The sequence below is a fragment of the Delphinapterus leucas genome, chromosome 8 (assembly GCF_059928025.1).
Source record: "Delphinapterus leucas isolate spDelLeu-1000000601 "Yukka" chromosome 8, BTC_Dleu_Yukka2, whole genome shotgun sequence".
NCBI classification, from domain to species: Eukaryota; Metazoa; Chordata; class Mammalia; order Artiodactyla; family Monodontidae; genus Delphinapterus; species Delphinapterus leucas.
The window spans coordinates 71,955,071-71,977,271 of record NC_143136.1 but is presented as its reverse complement, the minus strand read 5'-3'; the positions used below and the strand labels follow the sequence as shown (position 1 = coordinate 71,977,271).

The 22,201-nt window shown below is 35.1% G+C and overlaps 1 protein-coding gene across 1 annotated transcript in view; it reads right to left on the bottom strand.

Annotated features, from left to right (window-relative positions):
• BAZ2B (bromodomain adjacent to zinc finger domain 2B) overlaps nucleotides 1–22,201 on the bottom strand; it is a 385,114-nt gene that overhangs the window by 287,934 nt on the left and 74,979 nt on the right. The window contains exon 3 of the mRNA XM_089915998.1: nucleotides 10,372–10,735. The gene's annotated coding sequence lies outside the window, so the exon portion shown is untranslated. The remainder of the gene's footprint in view (nucleotides 1–10,371; nucleotides 10,736–22,201) is intronic.

Below are 22,201 nucleotides of genomic sequence, written 5' to 3'. Positions count from 1 at the left end.
CCGTTTCTCGTTCGCAATTTAACTAACAATTTATTTAACTAATCACTGCTGCCTAATACAGAACTATTAGCATATCACAACAGTACTAAACATGAGGAACTAGTTAAGTGATTGTTTCCATGGGTGGCTACAGGATTATTTTTTGCTCACTTGTGAAGCGCTAGGATTACAAATACAGAAAAAAGCATTCATTTTTACCCAGGCCCATATACTTAATTTAGTTGTATCTCTGGACTTCAGCTGCAACATATCAGATGCTCCCTCCTAAGAATAAAATATTTGCAATAAATTGCCAAAAATGACCTATTTCACAAACGGTGTTTCACATTAAAATGAAAAAGGTCAAATTCAAGGTACTATGTCATAGAACAACACTTCATTTAAAACAAAAACAGGGAAATTCGGGTCACATTCTCTTTAGCTCTTCCCCTCCTCCCCCCAGCATGCCTTGCTCCTCCCCTCCCATTTCACACTTAGTACAAAAGCATTTACATATTCTTTAAACCAATTCTTCTCTTTTATGAGTTTTGGCAAGTACATCTCCTTCTGGAGAGGGAAGGGGAAAGAGCTTTTACCTAACTGGCCAAAGTTATTACATGTTCTCTTCCTGGACAAACTATCTTACTGTTTACACAGCCCTTCCCTAACCCGTCAACTTCCTACTTCAAAATCCCAAGGTATGATTATAGATAAGAGTTATTTTCTCAACAACTGCTAAAAATATTAATAAGAACGCACAGGAATTTTAATGCTAAGGTACTTAGACCAGAATGAAGAAAATCTTGATACTTTCCAAGAGGACTCAATTACGTAACAGTGCTACACTCCTCTTGACTCCATTTAAAAGCCTTCTTTAAAACTGTCTCCTCTTTTTGTTGTTGTTACTGCCTACCCTCAACATTTCCTTTAGCTCTGCAGTACCCTTCTTTTAAAATAGATTTGACCCACAATCTCTGTTACTGTTGCCTTGCAGACCCTATTTCTTTCATTATGCTACACTAATAACCCATAAAAGGAGAAATACATTATCCTGTGACTTACAGGCTGCTCCCTAATTTTTTCAGATGCACAAGATAGGCTTTGCTCCTTCTTACATCACCGTAATGTTTTTTTTGTTAACAATGACCCTTTTCCCAAGGAAGTCCAGAAGTTACGTTTCAACAACCATGTCATCATGGAAACCAGAAAAGATAATAAGTATGGCTTCTCTCTAAACTCAGATACTAGATAGCCTTCTATTTCCACTCATTTTCACATTTCATTTACTCAAAACTCATCATCATCAAGATTAAGAAATGATTACATAAAAGTTTTAAGGTTTTCTTCTAACACATCCCTTCAGGTAAATGTTCATCACAATATTGCAAGTAAGGAAAATGAATAAGCTTCATTATCTTAGTACAGCAACAATGAAGTATGGAAAAGTCTAATCAATGAAAATTATGACACTTTCTCGTACATTTGTCTTTGAATTTTTTTTAATCTTTCCTTTTCATATTTTCTATTCTTCGTGGAATTTCTATTATAAGTGAAATTCAGTACTGATGTAATTTAATGTAAGGGCTTATACATTTGGTTGCTCTTTGTCCTTATGGATATTCCCATTATTGACAGTGCAGCCAGTATGTCTGTCTGTCTTCATTCATCCAAAGGAACTAAAAGAAGGAAAAGTGTTTGAGTCAGAAGACATCAAACCCCCTTGGAAAGCTAGTTCGTCATCATCAAATCTAAAAAAAGGGAAACAGAGGTGATGTCCTCTCTGCTCAATGTTCTTAGTAGGTATGACCGTGCATTAGGTTTCAAGAAAAAACATTTATAGAAGCATAGGAATATAATGAGGGAGAAGAAAGTGGTTCTGGTTAATCTTACGTTAAGCACAATATTTGAATAACTCTGACCAGAAAGGGCAGTTTTGTCAGTTATAACCTGGCTTCCACAAACAACAATCCTATCATTGAAATGGATGATTTGAAACTGATCAACCCACCTTCTCCAGAGAAAGCCAAGCAGCAGACTTTTAAAGCAATGGAGGAAAAGTAGGACCCCATAACATTTTCTCTTCCTTCTGGGGTGACCTCAAAAAGGCTGCATAACCACTCCAGATGCCCAGTAGATCTAGCCTGAATTAATTTGTTTTAGAGGGGGCTCAGGCTGTCCTATTTTAGTTGCATTCTTTCTTCCAGATCTCTGAATATTCAGTTGATTCACCCTTCTTGGTCTAATTCAAAGCTGCCTAAACCAAAGAGCCTTTTCTAATGATTCCGAACAAAAGTCATCTCTCGCCTACTCTGAGCTTTCACAAACTTTTTTCCACGAGTATGCCTGAAGACAGCATTCAGTACAAACTTGATGAATGCAGGTAGCTGCCCTCCTTTTCCCCTATTATTAGTGCTAGAACAATAAAAGTGTATCAAATACCTGTGGTTCTCCTGTAGCTGTGGTTATTGAGTCAATTCAGTTTTCAAGTACTGGCTAAATTTTCTACTGTTTTGTTGGGTTACTAATATTTTAAAAATTGAATCCATTAACTCACTTTTCTTTTTATCTAAATATAATTATATGTTATAATGAGAACCAGAAAAGGTAGACAAATAAAATCCTAAACCTTCATTTTGGTGAAAATCTAAGGACTTCTCTCCATCTGATCTACCAAGAAGTGGGGGAGGAAGCAAAACTAGACTCATTTGAAATTTACTTCCTTTTATTTCCTCAGCTTATTCTGTGTTAAGATGCTAAAGAGCAGGGAAATAACTGAAAGGCCAATCGTCAAAAGGGAGAGAAAAAAACGGCATAGAATAATTCACAAAATGACTAATGCAACCTCCAATAATGGCAAATTAGCTATATATATATATATATATATATATATATATATATGTTATTGCAAAACTAAAACATTGTCCTTTAATAACCTTTGAATTTATTACTTTAAAAAAAGTACAGCCTACTGTCAGCTAGATTAAATTTGGCCATATATTCTGTGATATTATCAACATATCCAGCCATTTGTGAAGCCAAGAAACAGTAAAATGCACTCTTAGGACTGGTACTCAACCTTGAAGTGCTGAAAGCTACTTCATCATCTAGTGTAGGGACAAACACATGCATGCACATGTGAACCTAACACTGTGCTGTGTGGAAAGCTTGATATAATCACCACACCACTGTAAATCACTCAGGCATCCACTTACTTTAACATACACAAATCAAGGCAGAGCTCCCTGTGATTCCTACCAGAATATCTGAAATCACATTTAACATTTTCTCCTCCTACTCTTCTCACTTGGGATAAGTGATTTTCTTTTCAATGTGAAAACTTGGGATGTAGTGGTTTTCTCCTCTTTTCAGTCACTACTAGGCAGCACAACATGCAGGACACTATTATAGCTGGACTAGCTTACACATGTCATTTCAATACTGTAACCGTATAGCTGTGCTTTATATTCCAGAAGTGACCCAAAAAGCAGAAGAGACTCCTCATTAGATTCCTTCTAAAAATTCTGAATAGTTTTATAGTTTTAGGATTAGCATTATTCTAATCCAATTGTAATGTCTTGTTGATTTTCCTTTCTATCTTGCCTTATATCACTCAAAATTAAAAGTACTGTCATTTTACTACATATTAGATGAAACTGTTTTACACGCTAATTAATCACAATTTATTGTTTGTGTTGTTTCTTAAAACTATACATAACTAGTAAAATATAATTAACAATATTTTCATATCAAAGATAATTTGATTATTCATCTATGGACAAAATCATAAAACATATTTTCCAAAAATTACAATGGTTGTACAATCTAGGTTGGTTTGTTTTGGGCCAAGATGAGACATATAATGAGTAATACATTATTGACCTTTTACATTTGGTTCCTTCAAAGCTTCTTCATTTTATTCAGCATTTAGTTTAAATATTTAAAATTGAAGCTGTTCTATGTTGCAAACACAGCTAAAATGAAGAGCTTCTGTAGCAGCAGTGACCAGATTTTAAATGCAGGTAGATCAATAAAAAAAAAAAAAAAATCCACCAAGCACAGGCTCCATGTGTGAGTGGAATGGTTTATAATAGCTTGCAAATGACTATGTGCTTGCTGTAACCAGCTGTTCTTAAATTATGAATATGCAACCAATTCATGTTAAAGCCAAATCCCAGCACTATTTCTACAGAGAAATCCCAGTAGTTTTGCTTGTTCTACATGTTAGCTCTGTTAAGGATACAAATAGCAGTAAGCTTCTGAACAAATAGGACCAAACTATTGGCATTTCATGCACTGGGTCCATTATCACAGCAGGGGATGTCAATCATTGGTACATTCCTATAACAGCTCAGGCAATATAACAATGATCTCGTATGAAAAAAAATCAAAATCTCTGCAGCAAACTCAAAGTCCTTCTGACAACCTAATGCTTTCTTACTTCGGCCAATCAGATTGTCAGACCTGACCTACTAGAAGACTTGCATCAAGCTTGAAACATTTAAAAACATCAATCATAAAAACAAAGACAGGACACTGAATTATACAGTATTAACCTCCAGGGTTTGCATACAAAGACCTTAGATTTATTTATGTCCCAGCGAGTTAAGAGCTTCAGGACACCGTTCTTTACACCAAACTGACTGCCAATTTGATGAACCTCTCTGCCCTCAGCAGGAGTGCACCGTCTTTGATTAATGAGTGCATGCTTGTGGAAAAGTGTTAAGAGGAGAAAACAGAGGAAAAACACACAATTATGTCTACACATAGCTGAAGTACAATAATTATCTTCAAACAAAATGCTCCTTTTTCCTTACACACACATGCATACGTGTGCATACATAAAGTTGGTAAAGGTTCTGATCTATGTATTACCTTCGTTATTACTGTTATCACTAACATTTAATTTTTATTTGAAAGGCATTAAAAAAACCAAAGTACAAGCCAAATGTCATAAATTATAAAAACAACTTTTCAAAGCATTAATTTATTTTTAAAAACACCTTATCTTACATAGTAAATTCTAAATATGTGGGATAAAAACTGTACTTACTTTCACCTCATATTCTTACAAGAGCTATTCATTTAAAAAGCTCAATGTTTAACTTAAAATATCAGGTCTCTTAGATATTTTACATCTCAAACTATGTTATGACTTGCCACAAATCACAAAGCATTCAAAACACATTTGAAAGCCATGTAAATTCGTTTTAGTTTAAGCTCCATATGTAATTGTAAATCAATCAAATATATTTATTGCTCATAATTCCAAAGTTAATAGAGTCAACAGAAAAACTTATGAATGAAAGTTTAAACTTTTTATGACTCTTCTGTTTAGAACTGGTTTCCTTTAAGAAACCCAATGTGGAAAAACTCCTACTTAAATTACGGGATGCTTATTTGCACTACAATTAAAATTACGTCATCTCTAAAACTGAGCTAAGCATTGAGATTCCTTTAAAAAAAGCTTACATTTAATATACAACTCAATTTACCATTTAGTTTATATGAATATCTGACATGACACAAATATTTTATGAGTAAATATATTTCTCAAAAATTGAATCATAGGCTAAGGTAACAGAATAATTTTAAGGAACTGCATGGTGATTATATTAAAAGGTTATATAAAAGCATTATTACCCAAATATAAATTTTACCTTTAGTCTCAGTAATGTATGATCTATTTAAAAGAAAAGCATGTTCAGAAAACTTATTATTTCAGGAAATCATAATTCTGAAATCACTCAGCAGTGTATTATAAGTGTTTAACTTTGTTTATATTGTATAAAAAGTCCTTTTAATGGGATTTACCTCAGCAAATTATCTATTCTAATTATCAATTTCATTTTAAGAATTTCTTTTAAAAGCAAACTTTTAAGTATGTTATAAATGTCAAGCTCTTTGAAAAATTGTTAGTGTACTTAAAGATTTTAAAATTAAAAATCAATAAATATTACAACTAGAAAATATCTCTTAACAGTGATAAGCTACGTTTTATCCTTAAACTTATCACCCTTACGTTTTTTTACACAAATTTTTTTAAATGTGCTTTTTTCTGTTGAGATTATCACTCTTAATTCTCCTTTCTGATCTCCTCTCCCACCAAAAAAAAAGCAAGTAATTAGAAAAAGTAGAAAACACTTCGGCATCAATGGTGATCTGACACCATTTTAGTACCACAGTATGATAGTTGAAACTACCAATAAAAGTTACTAGTACAATAAAAATATAATTTCAAATTTTAAAATCATTTAATGACTACTAGTCAATTATTTAGTGATATTTTACCTCCTTATAAAGAAAAGTAAACCCCAAATTGCCCTTTTCCTCAATAATTCTTTTCTCCTCTGATTATCTTCTGCAACAAAAGTTTAAAGAAATGTTTATTCAAATAAGTCAACATTTATTAAATAAAGCACAGTATTTTTAAAACCTTATGATATAAAATATTTAATTAAATACAAGCAAAAACTTCTTAAAATACCTCGCTAGGTAATTGAATTAATCCCTCAGAATATCAAGTTTATTAAAAATCATTAAACCTTGATGATGTAATTTTATCTAGGGGTCAAAATCCCCACATTACTTTGTGCTAAATCATACCTTCTTTTGGTGCTTCTAGCTAGGACTAGGTCAAAAACCCAAAAACTACAACTTAAAAGCTTTCTTTGAGAAACCTTTAAACCTAAAAGTAATCAAGTTCTAATGCATACTTTCACTAATTCAAGGAGATAAGACAAAAAACTGAACTTTCATGCAACTGTGATATCCTACATCTTGTATAGTAACACAAAAGTAGCAACAAAGACATTAACAATTGCAGTTCGAGCTGGGAGTGACTGTTCTGTTTCAATTCAATGACACCACTAATGGCTTCTTAGCAGCTCCATGAAATCAACCAGCTGTCAAGTTGATGCATCAGAAGGAACAGTTATGCACTCCCATAAGAAAAAGCAACACATCAGGATGTTTGGCAAAACATCTGCTCCTTTACACTGCAGTTCTATAATAAACATGCAAACAAAGAAATGGGAGAAAGGGCAACAGAATTAAAATTCCAAGGTTTCCATTACAGTCTCATATGCATTTTAAATAAATGGCTTATAAAAATAAAAACAAATTTCTGCCAAATTGAATACTTTTATTTTAAATCTTTTGAAAATGCAAAATATAATTACTCAGATTCTTCTAGAAAGGCAAAACCTACACACAAATCTTTCCATTTTTAAAACTGAGAGTAAACTATAGTTACCAAGTAAAACCTTATTATTGTTATGCACAAACTCAAAAATTAATACTAAAATATACCCTTCTTTCATTTAATATGTATTTAGTAACTTATGCCAACAGTATTCTATTAAATGCATTTCCAAGACTGCAGAGTCTAAAAATATTTTTCAGTAGTGTTTGAGAGAGTAAATGCTGCTACACAGTTCAGCCCTAGTTTAACATATAATAACAGTAAATATACTATTCTCTGTATTTCAAAATATATATTTACTCCTACTTCTCTCCAAACCATTATATGAGTACAACAATATTAAGTTCTTATAAATAACTTCCTGTTTTAAAGCATACAATTTGATTTTCTAAAAAAAAGAAAAACTCTTGTCATCACAGGCTTAAAATAATTTTATATTCAACAATTCGTTTCAAACATTTGTAAAATCTTACTTTTTTCTATCTGAAACTTACAAGCACCTCAGTGTGTCTAAGTTATTGATTATGCAGCACAGTGACAATATGTACAGTGTTTACAATAGGTGTGAGACATCAAATGTACTTAACTAACATTTTCTTAAACTGCTTATCCTCTGTTGCTTGCCATTTATAATCTGCCAAATCTTCTAGTCCTTTGTTGCATGTATAATTTAGAACCATCTGTTCTATGTGCTTTTAACTATTTAAACATTTTTCACCTACCTACAATTCACATAAATGGCAGGCTCAATTCAGTCAAGCTTTCTATATAGCGTTTTACATAAAGCAAATTCCTAAATAAATAGCATAGCAGAAAACACCAAATATGACTGCTACAGAGATAAAAGCATACCACATACAACATAAGTTTTTATGTGTTAGACAAACCTTTTCAATGTACTCAGAAATGTTTCTATTAGCTTTTTCTGAGTTAACTGTAGTCAATGTTTTTCCCCAACCCAGAAGACAAAGAGAATGCAAATTAAATAGACAGTTTCATGTCCTTGTTAGAAGAGAAGTAAATATGCTGACTGAAAATGACTACAGCAGACAGAATTCCACTTTCCCATTCAATTTACAGTGCCTCTAATTTATATACCAGTCAGTGTATCATTAAGTTTGATCATGTGACCAACCGAACTTTAGTGAGGTGAAAAACTATTTTAGACAAGCAAATTAAAATGCCAGTTTTACTGTTTATCTTTTCATAATGGTTGACAAAGGGCATATAACTTGAGATTATAGAATATGTTTTAAAATCTATTCTGCCTTTTAAATACTAACTACATTTTCACCAATAGTTTTACTTAATACTGCTACTAAATTTTTCAAGTATCCATATCTCCAGGTATTTTCAATAGTTGTACCTTTTCAAATGTAAAGGCATATGTAAAATATATAAGTTAATTACAAAAGGGGATCTAAGTCATCTAAAATAAGTATACGTAAATATTAACCAAGCTGATGAAAGACAAATCCACATAAGAGAGTGGAGTAAACAAGAAAGGAAACATGTTAGTTAAAAATAACATTCAAATCCTTTAAAGAAACATACAGACAAAAGCTAAGTGAATACCAAAGGACACTATAAAAGTTACCACCATTTTTTTGCACAGAATTTTCCACCTGTTACCAAAACATAAAATGTGCAGAAACTGAGGGCTCACTTTGAGAGAACACAAAAATAAGCAGCACAGCTTATCGTCAGCCTGTTAAGTTACATGGTCCTTTACATGGTCGCTTAAAACAGGAAAAAAATTAAGCGAAAAATTTACTCCTGGGAAAATTTCTCCATAAAGTTTACATGACGTCACTGGACCCCCTGAACATTCCCTAAACTTTGTCTTACCCAAACACACTTTTCGACTTTCTAAGGCTTCTTTCCATTCCTTAAAAAATAAGAAAATAAAAAAGAGGGACTTGGGAATAAAAATTGCCCAAGATGGCGAAACGCTTGTTGTTTAGAGGGCAGAGGGAAAAAATGGAGGATATTGTAATATACACAAAGGGATAAATTTCAACAACTCGGCCAAGGACTGCAGCTGCTTCTCTCTTTATAAGGAAGCAACACACAAAAGATAAATACAGAGGGAGAGAAAAGAAGGGAAAATCTCCCAAACAGCAGGGCCAGCTCTGACTCTCCGAACACTTCCTTCCTTTCCCAAGTCCCAATTCTAGGGTTCGTGGAACTACTTTAAGAGGAGAGGAGCCGCGAAAGGGAAGGGGGGAGGGGGAGCAACAAGAACACTAGAAGACCGAAGAAGAGTTGAGACCAGGGGGCAGCTCCCGGGGAAGAACTGCTGGGAGACAGACATTACTGTCGGAAAAGCTATGCTCCTCTAATCCTCTGCGTACTGAAACAGACCTTCACAGGTATCCAGATCTTTTCCCAGTCCCACCTGCCCCCTCCCCCCCCCAGCTCACTTTCTGTAAACTCCTGAGCTCCAAGCTACTACAGGAGAGAGAGCAAAAGAGGCCCGAATCGGGGGTGGGGTGGCAGGCGCAGCTAAGCAGTCCTACAGGGAAGAGGGGGCGGAGGCAAAAAAGGGCAGCAGTAGGCGGACGGGGGGGGGGGGTATCTTGAAACTACCCCGGCGGGGATGGGGGGAGCAGCGGCTATTCCCCGGTAGGAACGGCGATCGCAACAGTGCCAGAGGTTGTTTTTTTTGAGAAGCCAAACTGTTGGCGGCGACCTGAGCGCTGGAAGCCGAAGAGAGGAAGGACACGCGAAGCCCGGGCGGCCGAGCAGGGCGGCCGGCACAAAGGAGGCAGACTCGCCACGGCAGCGTCTGCCCGCGCCGGCGGAGGCACGGCCCGCGGCCCTGCTAGACCGAAGTCCCGCACCGGCAGCTAGGAATAAAGTTTACATTCTCCTGAGACCGCATCCCCCCTCCCACCCAGAACCGCGCATCTCCGCGTCCTCCTCCCCCAAACTGCACTCGGGACCCCGAGCACCACCCCAGCCTTCCAGCCAGCACAACAAAGAGACAGACCGACCGGCGAGGGTAAACAGCCGCGGCAGGGCGAGCAGGGCGAGCAGGGCGGGCAGGGCGAGCGCCTCGAGATAAGCAACTCTGGAGTCTAACCCGCTCTCTGGAGCGTAGTTTCTCCTTTTCGGTTTCAACCGGCTTTACGATATTTGGAATTTTCATCGTCACCCGCACCCCTCACACCCGAGGATTTTAAACTCACCTTTACTTTCGAACTGAGAGTTGCGGTGGATGGGATTTTTGCCTTCCCCAGATGGTTGAAGGTTACGATTTTTGTTTTTGGAAACCCCACCACCTCCTTATTTCTATTATTATTTTTGCAAGAAAAGTATAAAGAGAGTTGGAGTGGAGGTGAGATTTGTGATCGGGAAAGCCCTGGACGCCCTCCTTCTCCGTCTTCCGCCTCTCTCTCTCTGATTAGTTCCTATCCAGCAGCAGATTGAAGCAGGAGATGATTCTTCTCAAGGTTTGTTCAGCAGCTTCACTTCTAGGCGAAGGCTTCATGAACCAAGTGACGTCAACCAACGAGGCTTCTCTCTCTCTCCTCTCTCTAACAATGAAAGTTGCTGTTAACAAGGGAAAAAAGAGAATTGTTTATACCATTTCAGTTCCAATAATAAATGACCTATCAGCTCCTAAAGTAGCCAAGGGAGGGAGGGGGTTGCTTCTTCCTCCCAAGAATCCTGTAGCTTTGAGTTTGCACCGATCCTTGTCCCAGGAAAAAGTTAAGGAACTCAAATGTTTTGTTTTGCCGTTAAAAGTAGAGAAGACAGAAAATAGGATTGAACACGTAATTAAAAAAAAAAAGTACACTGGCGAATAGGGAGCATATATTAACCATTTCTACCTAAACTTTTTTGTCTGTAAACTCAGAATTTGGTTAAACTCTAAAAGCCAACTAATGTAATATGCCAAAAACTCGTGGATGTTTGGAACTCAAAATAAAATAAAAAGCAGGATGCAAAATGGTCCCGGGGTAAAACGTTACTGCCCTGACACCGGCAAGTTAAGCTGCTGTAATGTTTATGGATTGAGTTAAAATTTAAATAAAACGTTAAAATAGTAAATCATTTTAAAGTTATAAGTTAGAACTGTAAAAGGTAACCTCAGTAGTTTTTCCCCCCAGCTTCTGAGAGGGCAAAAGAAAAAGGGGGGAGGATAGCTAATTGTACGAATTAGAACACTTAAAAAATCAAGTGAAAACTGGGTAGCCCATTGCTCCATCTTTAAATTACACACAAGGTGTGCTATTTGTCTATCCCCAGAATTTCTTCCAACTTCCTATTTTTTACCCTTCCATTTTCTCCCACCAATTTCAGCATCCTAAAACCAAAAAAGTTAAAGGTGAAGTCCACCCAATTCCCTCCTACGGCACACCACCCTGTAGCTTCCTAAAAATGATTCTTTTAAAAAGGTCTTAACCGTGGTAACGCTTTATTACCCAAGAAGATAAATAATTAAAAATTTTTTTCATTGAGGTAGTGTTTTTCCCCTGGAACACGTTAAAGTCTCAAAAGTTCATATAATTAAAACTTGCATAATTTAATTTTCAGGATAAAGAGCAAGTGAAAGGCAAGCTATAGAAAATTAATTTGACCATATATGTATATTTTGTACATGCATATGTGGATAAATGTATCTTAAAAGATGCTATTGTTTTATGTTTCCTCTTCAGCCACTGGCTGTGATTTTAATTGTGCTGGAGGATCTTCATTAGTATTAACACATGGGGAGATTTCACAAAGCTGCTTCATTAAGACAAAAAAAAAAAGCTTGGCAGACTAGGTCTTTTTGCATGCACTGAGAATGTCAGCCTTACCTCGGTCATTTGTAACATAATAAGTGCAAGTACAATGATTGCAATGCAGGAGCGCTGGGGGGAAGGGCAGAAATACTGCCTGTCTAATAGGGATATCTGAAAAGAAGGCTGCTCATTATATAGTAAAATGTATGCTAAAAATTAGTGAAGATGATGTCTCAGGAGACTGATGCTAAATAAATTAATGTGCTGATATGTTTTTAATTATTATTTTTGTAGTAGTTTATTTCATTCTCAGGATGCACATTGAGCAGCAAAGCTGTGCTAGCATTTATTGATTTTTTTTCCCTGCCACATTCCCGGAATACAGATTTTAATCATTTCACTACACCACACTCAGTAATTTCATTAAAAACTGGAACCTTCCATCCCCAGAAAAGCATTTAATTTCAATGACATACAATTTCAGTCTTAGCAGAAAACTGTCTCTACAGTAAAAGCTGGCCTAAGGTTCAAATGCATAATTTAATCCTGAGTTTTCCATGCTCTGCATTCCTTTTGAAGCTATAATTTGAGTAACCACCTAATAACTGTAATAAGGATAATAATTTCCTTATAATATATTATTAACTCATATTTAATTAACTCAGAGGCCAAGCTCTGTACATGTATGACTGGTCAACAGTTCCACAATATCAAAATTTACTAATAATGTTACAGAAGAAAAATACAGACTACAACAAGTGTGGAAAGCCATCATTTGCATATTACTTTAGCAAAGTAACATATAAAAAAGTTCATGCATTTTATAGAATAGTGGTCATTACTCAAAACAGTATTTTAAAATATTTGGAAGTAAACAAGACAATTCACTGATATTTCTATATGTAAATAAAGTATTTTAATATTAGTATTTCAACAATCCATTTCTGACATTTTGCCTAATCACTAGCATTACTGTTGAAAATATTCAATTTTGAAAGGATAAAAAGAAATAGCTAGATTCAAATTGTCTCAATTTTCATAAAGAATTCTCTTAAAACATTTCTCTTGAAATAAAGTTGTGGCAAACTTGAATAACTTAGATAACTAGGATGTATCTTTTACTTAAATACTTTAAACAGTATACTGCAAAGCATAGTTCAATTTTTGGTTCCAATAACATTTTGAAATAATACTGGGTTTGAAGATGGCACATTGGTTTTCCAAACAATAAGTTTCATAAGAATATGTAATTTACATTGCCTAGTTTTTAGAGGAAAAATCCTGTGGGGGAAACTATTTAACATAAGAAAACTCATTTAGTAATTTAAAGTTTGGATATATGCCTAATCAATAGAAAAAATGGTTCACAGATAATGAAAGTGATTAACTTATAGAAAAATTCACATTAAAAATTCCTATCATTCTCCTGGGAGACTTTAGAACCACAGTTCAAAAAAATTTTTAAAGAGAGTGTGTGAATGTATATATATATAATTTAAAATTGAAGCCACATATAACACAAAGTTGTCTTTTCCTTGGTTGAATGATGAAGTAACTTAAAATAAGACTTAGTGTCATCAAAGTTTAGAATAAGGGATAAAACTGGTGATAATGAAGAACTTGATCTTGGTGTCTTTAAAATATATTAAAACTATATTTTTATTATCATCAGGGCTCTTTACATAGTTTGGAAAATATTTTTGCAACATTCTTAAAGGTGAAATACAGTTAAATGAAAATCAATAATTAACAAAGTAGTTGACAAATGAAAAACTCACACAGATTGATATCTAAAATTCATAAAATGAATTTTCTATATTTCAATAAAAAACAAAAGCTTCAATTTTTATATTAAAATATATCTTTAAAATAATTTGTTGTTATTTGGTAATTCAAATATATTAATTATCCAATTTAATCTACCTTTAAAACTGATTTTTAAAAATAATGATACACTAAAAATCTGAAACTGGATTACTCCAGTATTTGATTCCCATTTACTAAGAAGTTGTGCCTAAATTATTTTTTAATATGATTCCTTCCCTTTTTCATGTTATCACATTTGATCATTTCAGAGATGACAACATAATCATAGAGTTGAGGGGGTAAAAAAAGAGAAAATAATCACAAGTTTTAAAATAATTTGTCTCCCGTAGCACTTAGTCTTCTACTTAAGATCATCATCTAAATCAATACCTGATCATGTACAGAACTGTAAAAGAATTTAATGATCAAATAGATCTTTTCCAATATAACTGATAATTATTTCTGAAATTCTATGTGATACATACCTAAACTAATTACTAATACCAATAATTTAACTAAATTATAATGCCATAAACTAATTATTCCACCACTATAGACTAAATTGTTGCACTTTCTTCTATAAAGCATCATCTATTTTTAGGACCAAGACAGAACTTCTTAAACAGGCAGATATAAAGATGGACAGGTATTTACTACTGTAGGTATTGTACATGGACCTTCAAAGAGTAAGGAATTGCCATGGACAGAGAACAAAGTCTAGGCTGACTATAAACTACAAAAAGCCAAACGAAGGAGAGATCTTAATAGTAGAACAAGTTGGCCACTGTCATGTCTTGTTTCTGTTTCAATCAGTACAGACTAATGAAGCTTTATTTGTTTTCATTCACTGAACAAACATTTGAGTGCTTGCTGTATGCTGTGCACTCTGCTAGAGGCTGGAAAAACATGAAAAGCTCACATTCTGGTTGATGTTGAAAGTGTGAAATTCCTGGGAGATTAAAGACTCACAAAAATCACATTATAAAGATACAAATAATAAAGTTTTGTGAGAATAAAGAGAATGGGGCAACTAATTCTGACTGAGAGTCTATAAAAAGCTTTATCAAAGAAATGCCATTTGAACTGCATCTCAAATACTGAGAGCTTACCAGGCAAGGAAGGCAGGAGCAGATTCTAAGTGAAAGAAACCATAAATTTAAATGCAAAGAGCTACTAGGTGTGATGTCCATCCACTAGTGAGAAATTCATTGTAACAGGAATATTCAGTGTGAGGTGTGGAATAACAGGAACTAAGGAGGAAAAGGAGGCTTGGACCTGAGAGTGAAAGGCCTTAAGTACCATGGTTGAATTTATCCTGAGAGCCAACAAAGGTCAGCAAAGAAGTGACATGATTGACCTTATTTTTAGGGAAAAATAACTGTGTAGGCAGTGCAGATAATAGACTGTAGTATGAAGAGATTGCTGAACAGTCCATGAGAAAAGGGGTAAGAGACAGTGGTATTGGAGGTTTAAAGCCAGACGTTTTTGAGGTAAAATGTGGATTTCGTGACCAACTGAAAACAGAGAGAGTTAAAGGAAAGGAAGAACTAAAGGAAAACTAGAGAGGCTTCTGGCTTAGGGAACTGGGTAAATGCTGCAGTCACTTAGTAAGGTCCAGAATACGTAAGGTAAAACAAATCATAAAGTAGTCTGGAATTAGACCTTGAATTTATGCTTTATAAGTTTTTTGGGGGTTTTTTTGCCACGCTGCGCAGCATATGGGATCGTAGTTCCCTGACCAGGGATCGAATCCACACCCCCTGCATTGGAAGCGCAGAGTCTTAACCATTGGATCGCCAGGGAAGTCCCCTTAGGTCATTTTTAAATGGGATTATTAAAATCAACTGGACAGCTTTTTCAAAATATACATACCCAGGCCCAATATCTAGAGATTCACTAGGTCTGGGTGGGGGCCTAGTATTTATTTCCTTTTTTTAAAAAACTCTGATGGTGCTTCAAATAAACATTGCTGATTAAGAATGCTGTTGTGTGACTTCCCTGGTGGTTCAGTGGTTAAGACTCCACCCTTCCACTACAGGGGGCATGTGTTTGATCCCTGGTCGGGGAACTAAGATCCTGCATGCCGTGCCACAAGGCACACAGCACCACCACCACCACCCCAAAAAAAGAATGCTGTTATAAGCACAAGTTGGTTATAAAATTCATTTGGAATAAAAAAAAACAAGAAAAGCCCAGAAAACTCTGAAAAAGAGCATTGGGAGTAGGGGGAGGGTGTACTATCAGATATTAAAATATGCTATAAAGTCTTAATAATTTAACAGTGGCATTGGCACATGAAATAAAAAGACCAATAAACGCAATAGAAAGTTGAGAAATTACCCAAGTGCATATGGAAATTTAACTTAGACAAAGGCTGTATCTCAAAGCAGTAAGGAAGAGATGGACGTTTTCATAAGTGATGTTGGGATAACTGGGTAGTCATAAGGAAAAAGACGAGTTTGGATCTGTTCCAAGAATAAATTTCAAGAAGATCAGATATTTAAATATAAAAATTTGAACCACACAAGTACTAGGAGAAATTATGGGTCAATTCCTCTATAGTTGGAGAGTAGGGAAAACGTTCCTAACAATGGTCAAAACTAGATGCAGTAAAGTGAAATATTGGTAAATCTCAATATGTAAAAATAAAAAGCTTTTGTATTGAGAAAAAGAAAAAAATACTGCAAGTGAAGTATAAAGACAAATGAGAAACTGTGAAAAAAATCTGTAACATATCAGAGATAATTTAATAACCCTACATATAAAGAGTATCTAAAAATGAATAAAACACCAACACCCTGAGAGAAAAATGGCAAGAGATATGAACAGACATTTCACAGGAAAAGAAATGCAAATGCCCCTTAAATAGAAACATTCTCAACCTTGTTCATAAGAGAAATGCAAATTAAGAATCACTGAGATACTATGTCTCGCCCAACAAATTGGCAAAAATCCAAAAGTTTCACAACACAGCCTGTTAGTGAGGCAGTTGTGGGGAAAAGGAACACTCTCAAATATTCTTTGTTAGAGTGAAAAATAGAAAAACTCCAACGAGAGAGAATTTTACGGTATCTAGCAAAGTTACATATGCATTTATTTTGTGTCTAGCAAATCCCACTTCCAAGAATCTGACCAAAACTGAAAAAATATAAAATAAGTATATAAGAAAATATACATTGAAGCACTGTTTCTTATAGCAAAAGTCTGCATGAAAATTAATAGAGAAACCTCACTAAAATGGAGTCTGAAGGCCAAAAGAGGGAGCCCATGTACCAGTCAAGGTCCATACAATGATCCCAATAGGAAAAGACATACCATGCATCTCCAGCTGGAAGTGACACTGTTTTACTTACTACAAATGCCAGCAGAAGGAAGAAAGATCTCTTCCTTGCCTGGCAACAGCTCAGCCAATGAAACTGTCACAACTCAGCCAATTAAGAGCCACTATACTTTGAATTCCCAGTTTCCTCCAATGGACTTTTTGTTTATCAACATCTCTCCCAACTTCCCCTTCTCCTCTATAAAAAAATTTTCTTTCCTTTTCTTTATTGGACTTGCATGTGATTCACAGAGTCGCATGTCACGAATTGCAATTCTTTGCTGCCCCCAAATAAACCCATTTTCCTGGTAAAGTAACTGACCGTTTATTGTTTTAGGTTAACATCTGGAAATAACACAAATGTCCATCATAGGGAAATGGCTGAATTAATTATAGTACACATATACAGTGAAGTACTATGCAATTTTTTAAAAGGAATAAAGAATATATGGAATATAAAGTATTTCACTGTCAGCTCCAGTATTTTGTTAAGTAAAAAAAATCAAAGTAGAGAAAAGCATCTATGGCATTGCTACCATTCATCTATATATGTATTTCACTTTTTAAATGAAAAGTCAAAACCTTAAAACACGTGGTTACCTGTAAAAAGGAAAGGAGCAGGGTAGTAAAGATGGAATAGTAGGAAGTGTTCTCATAAAAATGTGATTTTGGAAACATAAAATAATTTACATAATTATAAAACAAAAATACATTAAATTTTAAAAGCAATCCCATCTAAATGAAATAAATGAACTTAATTGTATATGGAGTTGGTGGCATAACCATACAGAGAAGAATATTCTAAGTGACTTTAAACACAGTAATTTTTAAAAATCACATACAAACACAATAATTTAACAGTACTTTCCTCATAGGATTTAAACTAAGAAAATGAACTTTAAAGAAGCAACAAAATAGGAACTTAATTTGTTATCATTAGCCATAGTTTTGTGGTATTAATTGGTAGTGTTATTGTAATATTATTGTATGCACAGTCTGAGAAAAAGCAAATGGATAATTAAGTTGGTGTTTTTGATGTGGGACAAAAAAGAAACAGATGTAAAATCAATGAGTTACATAAAAATTCTGTGATCGTGAATTTGAACTGGATGTATTAGAATGAACTCATCACGTATTTTATATTTAAAAATATATATTTCTTAGTTCTGCCCACTGTAAATGCCTAAAAACAGGGACTACTTCAGTAGCAACAAGCACATACTTATGTTTCCAATTATGGACACTAAACATCATTTGCCCCTGAAACAAATTCCTTGAAGCAAAGGTTGATTCTAGGTTTGGGATAGGTAATGGCCAAGATAAGCCTAAAATACCCTATCATACCTTTAAGCATGAAAACTATCAAAGATTATTGGGGTCATATAAAAAGGACTTGAGAGTAAATTTGAAGAACCCAACTTGAACTGGCTCCCACTGGCCAAAGATGAGACAATTTGAACTTGTTAAGAATAACTACAATGGATTGAAACATAACAAATATATCTTAAGACATGAGTTCATAATGATACTTAAAAAACACATTGTTCACCTTTGAAGAATGCTAGGGAACCAACTCATTACTTTGAAAACTGGTAAATAAAGGAAACAAATTAAGACTTTATTCAACATTTCATATCAAATGTACCTTAGGAAACCTAATTTGAAATTGTGTTTGTATGTATACATATATATGTATGAATGAAGGTCTGTATATGTATTATATGTATATATGTATGTATATGTACATACGTATATATACATATATATATATCTTAAAATTTGAACATAAGATTTTTTTTAAATGAAATGTTATTGGCCTGCACTAACAGTTATTATGATCAAGTGTACAATTTACCTGTGAGTTTCAAGGCAGATAAAACAAAGAGGGAACAGGATACTATTCTTGTCTGATAAATAAGAAAGTGACCAATTCAATAAGACAAACTTAAAACATTGGAGTAAAATGTCAAAGTTTTGATGTAATCTTATAGCCAATGCATAGACATCATGTGTATGGTCTTATAGCAGTCCTCCATAAAAGCCAAGGGCATATGATAAACATGTTAAGTTGATTGCATTAAATCAATTAACAAATCAGTCACATAAGGCTGTGTAGATTATGCATGGGACCACTCCAGGGGCAGCAGTGTGATGAATCCAACTCATACAAGCACATGCTGTCAAAAATTAAATCTTTAGGAATTCTTCAAGCTACTAGTTAAACACAGCCATTACCAAAAATAAATATTTTCAAACTTATATTAAAAACAAATAAATACAACTCATCACTTCTTATTTTATTATGCTTTACTATTATCGATGCCCTTGAGGTTATTTATGTCCATTGTAGCATGCAGAAAAAGCTATACAGTGGTGTGCTACTGCCCATCTCTTCCCAACTCTATTACCAGTGATATCACATTGGTAGCTTGAAACAGACCACAGTGGGAATGTTTACAACCTAGAAATCGGCAAATGCTACAAATCAGGGCATAAGCTTAATGTTTTGTTGATAGTCTAGACCAGGGGTCCCCAAGCCCTGGGCCACGAACTGGTATCAGTCCATGGCCCATTGGGAACTGGGCCGCACAGCAGGAGGTGAGCAGTGGGCAAGCGAGCAAATCTTCATCTGTATTTACAGCCACTCCCCGTCTCTTGCATTACCGCCTGAGCTACACCCCCTGTCAGATCAGTGGTGGCATTAGATTCTCATAGGAGTGCGAACCCTACTGTGAACTGTGCATGTGAGGCATCTAGGCTGCGCGCTCCTTATGAGAATCTAATGCCTGATGATCTGAGGTGGAGCTGAGGTGGTGATGCTAGCGGTGGGGAGTGGCTGCAAATACAGATTATCATTAGCAGAGAGGTTTGACTGCACAGAGACCATAATAAATCAGTTGCTTGCAGACTCATATCAAAACCCTATCAGTGAGTGGCAAGTGAAAACAAGCTCAGGGCTCCCACTGATTCTGCATTATGGTGAGTTATATAATTATTTCATTATATATTACAATGTAATAATAATAGAAATAAACTGCACAATAAATGTAATGTGCTTGAATCATCCTGAAACCATCCCCACCTGCCCCCAGTCTATGGAAAAATTGTCTTCCATGAAACTGGTCCCTGGTGCCAAAAAGGTTGGGGAACCACTGGTCTAGACTTAAGTAATAGAAAAAAGTATTAATCAAATTAAATTTAAAATGTTACACTGAAATAAATAATCTTCTAATACTATTTTAAAACTATTAATGAGTTAGTGAGAAGTCACATCATTGATGAAAAAGTAAAGTTTAATTTTCATCTTACTCTTTTACTTAGACAAAAATATCAATGACCATTTATGTTAACACTACTTTCTTCAACAATTGCACACCTATAGGTTGGCTACAGACAGGGCTATAGAAACAAGAGTTTGGTAAAAATCAACCAAAGCATTCTGTATGAATCAATCGCCTATATGGATTTTACAATACAGTATTGTATGTGTTATTATTTGTAAATTGTAATTATTTTTATTCCCAGAAAGATTTACTAGCACACCTCTTTTGGGGAGGACCATGATCACTAGCCCTTGAGGAGTGCACAGTCCAACTGAGAAATGTAAATACTCCAAAATATCTGATACAATGTGTTAAATACTCTAATAGAGGTATTCAAAGTGAAATGAGTACACATTAGAAGTGGTCATTTTTTCTGGGTGGAGATGGTGGAAAAAGAATGCATATCCTAATTTGTGAAACAGTCCATCTCATAGTAATAAAGCCTTCTTTGCATTATAGTTTGTCCTAATATATTATTTTCAGCACTAATGTAATAATTTAGCCCTGAAAGACAATTTTAGGCTTTTCAAGCTTCTGATACATGCTGCCATTGGGGCAAGCCATCTGAAATCACAGAAATGGTCTTTTTTAGGGTCATGAAGAATTTTTTTTTTTTGGCAAGTAGCTTGCAGGATCTTAGTTCCCTGACCAGAGATTGAACCCGGACCCCAGCAGTGAAAGTGCTGAGTCCTAACCACTGGACTGCCAGAGAATTCCCATGAAAAAATATTTTTATATCATATCTGATTTCAAAAATTCATATGACTAACTTCCCTCTTGACAGCCAACCTGTTTCAAGGTGGAAAACAAGAGTTTTCTATTCACTGCTCATTTTTTTTCACAGCATTTTGAAGAATATATATTCAAGGACCAAAATTCAATCATAGGCACAATTCTCATGATTTCCTTTAAAAACTGAATCAAGATCAAAGTCCATATTGTTTACAGACAATTGTGCTCTGGCAATAATGCACTATGAGAAATAATATTCAAGTGTCAACTCTTCAACTAGTGTAGAGATGTTGTTCCTGTTCTCTGCTTGTACTCTGTCAATACTGAATCCAACAAACCTTTTCCAGAAAATTTTTTGGTTCAAAAAATAACCACAAGCCAAAATTTAAAAATTTCTTCCCCTTTAAGCATGGGTTTTCAGTGATTAAAAAGAAAAACAAACAAGAAGCTGTCAAGCACTTTTCCCTCATAAACAGTAAAACATCCATGTATGCTCTTTACATAGAAGGTTTCACCCAACTGTAAAGTATCTGTTAGCATGCATATGTTAAGAGAAGGTAGAGGGCTTCCCTGGTGGTGCAGTGGTTGAGAATCTGCCTGCCAATGCAGGAGACACGGGTTCCAGTCCTGGTCTGGGAAGATCCCACATGCCACGGAGCAACTAGGCCCGTGCGCCACAGCTACTGAACCTGCGCGTCTGGAGCCTATGCTCCGCAACAAGAGAAGGCCGCGACAGTGAGAGGCCCGCGCCCCGCCATGAACAGTGGCCCCCGCTCGTCGCAACTAGAGAAAGCCCACGCACAGAAACGAAGACCCAACACAGCCAAAAATAAATAAATAAATAAATAAATTTATATTAAGAAAAGAGTAGGTAGAGTAACTATGCTTTCTTATTACATCATTGATATTATAATGTCCAAAAGTATCACATTAAAGGAAGTCTGCCAATAGTTGATCCTGAGTTCTTGCCAGACATAATATTTATTATTTTGCTGCAGGTTTAATAAACTTGGCAACTGTATGGTTTTATATCTACTTTTGCTCTGAGAAGTGCAACACTGAATTAATACTTCCTTAGCTTTAGTGTCTTTTCCACCTTTAGAGACAA